The sequence below is a fragment of the Salarias fasciatus genome, chromosome 6 (assembly GCF_902148845.1).
Source record: "Salarias fasciatus chromosome 6, fSalaFa1.1, whole genome shotgun sequence".
NCBI classification, from domain to species: Eukaryota; Metazoa; Chordata; class Actinopteri; order Blenniiformes; family Blenniidae; genus Salarias; species Salarias fasciatus.
In genome coordinates this window covers 30204505-30210274 of record NC_043750.1, presented here as the reverse complement: position 1 = coordinate 30210274, position 5770 = coordinate 30204505, and the positions used below count along the sequence as shown (strand labels likewise).

Here is a 5770-nt window from a genome sequence, read left to right as displayed (position 1 = left end):
GGTGAACTCAGCTTTAAAGAGTTCAGGACTGACAGAAAGAATCTGCATCAGAGAAGAGTCACTTAAGAGTGATGTTCAGGTCAAAATATCCAGCTAAAGACTCGCAGTGTAAAGTCTTTGCCTGGTTTAAGTGTCGGCAGGATTTCCGGAATAAATGAAGAAAATATGAAAATGGATCACACTTCAGCTTCGCATTTATTATGATTTATTTAAACCTCATATTATCATGTCAAAAGATTCACACCATGCATCAAAAGTCATATTTCTGGCTTTTTTTTTTTGTTTGTTTGTTTTTGCAAATAAAACAAGGTAACATCGGACGTCACCACCTAACGCTGTGTGTGGAAATGGCATTACAACTTCAGGGAGATTTTTTCAAGCACAATTACTGCTTAACCTTTGAGACATAAAATAAATGACTTTTTTTAAGGAACTTTACATAATTTAAAGCATTTATATATATATTTTATTATTCTTTTCTTTCTGAAGTTAAAAGCAGTCTCGAAATGCCCGGCTTCAGGAGTGTGTCAGGATTACAGAGTTCTGCTCTGCTTCGAGAAGTTCTTCTTGATTGATTGGTTGATGTTAAATGGTTAATGAGCAGGACTGGGCCGGGATGCTTTGTCTGCAGTGAGTCAAAGCTGCATTCTGCTCAACACACGTACCGTATCCTTAAAGGAACCCTGCTGGAGACAGAGACGTTCCAGCAGGTTTAAAGTGAATAACACAGAAATAATACTCCCAGGAGAGAGAAGAGAGAGAGAGAGAGAGAGAGAGGAGAGAGAGAGAACACAGACTGCTGGACTCACCATCTTTCTGATCCCTGCTGACCTTCCAGAGAGGTTCTGCACCACATGTTGGGAAACTGTTGTCACATGAAAATAACAAAGCATGTTTGTCACCAGCAGTCTCATTTTGTGACGCTCGCCCCGACTGGCTGATAGGAGTCAGATTCATGAGTTGGCTCCTCTCTGAAGTGCTGGTGGAGCTCACAGGGCGCTCATGGACGAGGATCTGAAGGCGTGAAATCCTTTACTCACTTCTGAGAGGGGAAACATGAAGTTCTCTCTGGCTGCAGCTCTGGTGAAAAACTTGCAGGCGGAAAGAGAAATGAGTCATTTAAAAATGGCTGAAGCTGGTGCATCATTCACAGCTCCGGCGCGGTTATGTAAGGAGCTGCGAGCCTCAGCCTGAACACAGGAGGAGGAAACAGGACGGCGGCGTTCGCAGCGTCAGTGTCACAGTTGTGCGTCTGTGTGTCCTCAGGCTGTAAGAGTGCTGCGAGCGATGCGTCGGCAGTCTGCCATGGGCGTCGCTCATCGCCACCATCCTCCTCTACATGGGCGTGGCCTTGTTCTGTGGGTGTGGCCACGAGCTCTGAGCGGCACCGTCACCATCCTGCAGAACTACTTCGAGGTGATCCGAGCTCCGGGAGACCCGCTGGACGTCTTCATGATGTGAGTTCTCCTCCGACTCCAGACGTCAAACCCACTGGAGGACGGGTAGTGCTGAACATCAGCATCTGACATTTAGTCTCACGGATATAATGGATCCGTCAGAAACATTGAAAACAATATCATTTTTTTATCTTGGGCCACAAGTGGATGCTTGTTTTTGTAATGAAACCACACGCACGAGAACAATACACTATCAGCATTAACAATGGTGAGTGCACGGACATTCATAAGGACGACCAGGTTGGAAGGTTTTCATGGGTGGCTGTCAATTGTCAAACTACCAAGTCCCAGTCATGGCACTCTGGAGGAAAACGTTGCTATTGTCCATCTCCTTCCTCATGTGCAGAACTAGAACTCGATCTAGAACGAGTAGAACTATTTACTGCAACTCATGGTTCCATAAGTTGTGTTTTTGACCATTTACACGCAGTCAAAATGTTTTCAAAAACTTTTGCTCCTTTCCTTTGCAACGGAGATGGATTTGGAGCGCTTCAAAAAGTTGACTCTTTGGAGGCCCTTCTCAAAAAAATTGCTTTTTTTTAGTGACTTAAAGCACCACAATAGACGTTTTCCATTTTCACTTGAAATCATTGTTGTGTAAACTGGGCTTTAACTGCAATGTGTTTCAGTCCCTATGAGACACACTGTGTCCGTGACAGTGTGACGTGCTTTAACAGTCGGTTAGGGTGTGATAGTTTTCATCTGTGCAGTTACGAGCAGGAAAAGGCTGTTGGCTCCGCCCACTCAGCTCGAGTTTTGCTGAATCAGTGTGTGTGTGTGTGTGTGTCCTCAGCATCGACATCCTGAAGTACATCATCTATGGCCTCGCAGCCGGCTTCTTCGTGTTCGGCGTGCTGCTGCTGGTGGAGGGCTTCTTCACCACCGGCGCCATCAGGGACCTCTACGGAGAGTTCAAGATCACCGCCTGCGGGCGCTGCCTGACTGCCTTCGTAAGGACACAGACACACCCGAGAGCTACAGCCGTGTGACCAATCAATGTATCTGATTGAAAATCCGTTGAAGCTTTGAAATGACAGCGAACACAGCAGGAGCTCCTCACCTGTTCATGTGAAGCAGTGAGGTTCAGAATGAAAGAAATCATAAGAGAAGATTAAAGAGGGGAATCAATTAGATCAGTGATGAAGATCTCCTCCTCGTCTTGAAGTCATTTCCAGCAGATTTTGGTGTAAAAAGCTGATGTCAGAACAACGTCAGACTATCTTTCGCGTTGTTGTTGAACCAGCGTCACTCTGACGTACCCCCGTCTCTCTCCCTCTCTCTCCCCCAGCTGATGTTCCTGGCCTACCTCTTCTTCCTGGTGTGGCTCGGAGTGACGGCCTTCACCAGCCTGCCCGTCTTCATGTACTTCAACGTGTGGTCCATGTGTCAGAACACCAGCTCCGTGGAGGGAGCCAACCTCTGCCTGGACCTCCGCCAGTTTGGTACGTCGCTCCACAAGCAGCTCATTACTGTCCAGGAAGAAGCAACTGCTCACTCAGTGTCAACTCGCAGCTGACCTCCTGGTCATTCAGAATCTTCCTCCCACTTTGTGATGTAATATATATATATATATATATATATATAATATAATATTATATATTATCTAATGTGTGACAGAAACATGGTCATTGATAGACATTTTACGTTTTGACTTGATTTGACATCAAGTTTGAATCACAATATTAGATAAGAATCAAAAAGCTGCAGTGAAGGATTCCTCGGAGGAGTCGGTGGTTCCTGCTTCAGGAGACATTTCCCCTTCAAACCGGCCGATGCAAACAGCGGATAACGCTCGTGGGACACGATTTTACTTCCTGTCTGCACAGCCTGGTTCAGCCACACGCTGCCAGCCTGTTACGTAATGCTTGACATGCTGCAGTCACACCGCCGTCCACCATGTTGTTCTCAAGGATGCCCACAGGAAAGCAGAGGCGGTTGGTGCGGCTTCCTGTGGTGCTGCCATCTTCTGGCGGCAGTGTGGCACTGCACGCTGTTCTCTGGTCAGCTGTCTGATGAAACCTGCAGAGCTCTGGCAGACATGATTTCACCTCACTGGTCTCAGTCAAATAACTGAAATCAGTAGTGCAATAATAGTTTCTTGATGAAGTGATCCAGTGCTTTTTTAATTAGTAGTCAGTTACAGTTTACCCGTCTCGCCATGTGTGAGGTTCACCATGTTGATGTTTATAGGATGTGACCATCAACGAAGAGAGGAAGGTGTGCACAGGATCCGAGAAGTTCTTCAAGATGTGTGAATCTAATGAGGTGAGAGCTCAAACACCACACACACACACACACACACACACACACACACACACACACACACACACACACACACACACACACCTGATGGCATCTGATCACTTTAACACTTTAGAACACCAATGATTAAACCCGAACACAGCTGAACATAGCTGAATGTGTTTGATGATATTCGGGTACATTTCAGCACACTCGAACACACCCGACCTTCGCCTTGCTTCTGGGCGTGACCCTCACACTGTCTGCCTCTTTCAGCTCGACCTGACCTTCCACCTGTTCGTGTGCGCGCTGGCTGGGGCTGGAGCGGCCGTCATCGCCATGGTGAGCGCCATCATTCTTTAACTTGACTGGGGCCTGTAACCGATTCCTATTGCAACAACACATCATCAGTAGGGTAAAACTAACCTATCTCACGACGGTCTAAACCCAGCTCACGTTCCCTATTAGTGGGTGGACAATGCTACACATGCTCGTGTAAAATGTCCAGTGCAAAAAGTTGACGTCATATATGAAACTGCAGTGACAGTTTCTCCCACTTGGGGGCAGCAGAAGCAAGATAACGAAAACACCTCACACCAAAGGTGCTCTGATGCTTCCACTGTCAGCTCTTCAGGACCCGCTTCGATCGGCAGGACTCAACTTCACATCACCAGCCTTTCAGTGACGCTCACTTCCTGCTCTTCCCTCTCAGGTGCACTTCCTGATGGCGCTAGCCGCCAACTGGGGCTACCTGAAGGACGCCAGCCGGATGCAGAAGTACGAGGACATCAAGTCCAAGGAGGAGCAGGAGCTGCACGACATCCTCCACACGCTCCAAAGAACGCCTCAACGCCTACACATAAACACACAGCCAGCAGACACAACACACACACACACACGTACACACACACACACACACATACATACACATGCAGTTACAGCACAGACTTCCAAACACACACACAAAGACACGAGCAGCAGCAGATTAGATGATAAAAGTTAACTTGATAAAAATGAAGGCCTCCTCGTCCTCCTCATGTCTGCTGCAGGTCGCTGGCTGACGTTTAAAAACCCCTCCGTGCTCTGTGCACGGAATCGAACACTGTGACCTCCGCCCTGAGAAAAGACGCTGAATAGAGTCGACGTAGGCGACACGAAGCAGAAACCAGCGAAGAAAACCAAAAATAAATGAAGACAACAACCCAAAGACCTGTTCCACTCGGCTCCTTCAGATTCGGCTGGGGTTCGCGTTTCGTTTCGTCCGGGCGAAGCGTCCAAACGGTTCGATTTCCTCGGTCACGTCGGGACCTTCAGTCGCTGCTCGAAGCGATCTGAACCTGTCCGTCTGAAACGTCTCCCTCGTTGGCGAACCAGGAGGTCGCAGCGCTCGTTGCAGCCGACGATCTGCAGCAGACGTGAGTCGGCGTCAGTGAGCACACCGCTAACGTGGCGGCGGAGGTGACGGAGGCGGGCGGAGTCGGGCGACCTCCTCAGATAATACTGACTCCGCCTTCAAACACCCTTCGCTCTCCTCCGCCCCCACCGCCCTACCCCAATACCCCAAACCCCCTATATACCTGCAGTACACGTCACTGGGTTCACACCACACACACACACACATACACACACACACACACTAAGACATGTTGATGTGAGTGGTCGTGTTGTGCAGGCAGTCTTGTTTGTGGTGTCATGCCGTGTCGTGTCGTTTCGCACCACTGATGACTCGTACTGCAGAGAAATTTGCCCCCCAGGAGGAGCGTCGTCTGCCTGGGGGGCAAAAACTGGGTAGCTTTGCCAACTCCCTCCCCTTTCCCCTCTCTCTGACCCCATCCTTCCCCTCTCTGACCACACCCCCTCCCTTCTGACCCGCCCCCGGTCCCGGCTGCACCGGTTTTGACCTCCAGCTGGTTCTTTGGAGCAGATCAGATCGATGAATCTGAATCTGGCTTCCTGCCTGAAGTGTCTGAAGGATTGTAATTTGCGTCATGGTGGTGCAGCCCCCCCCACCCCCCCCCCCCCCCCCCCCCTCCCCGAATCCCCTCAGATTGTATAAAACTTGTGAAACAGCA

General features: G+C 49.0%; 1 pseudogene; it reads left to right on the top strand.

Moving 5' to 3' along the window:
* Window positions 1–1284: 1284 nt before the first annotated feature.
* On the top strand, window positions 1285–4628 carry LOC115389691 (neuronal membrane glycoprotein M6-a-like; annotated as a pseudogene).
* The last annotated feature ends 1142 nt before the right edge of the window (window positions 4629–5770 follow it).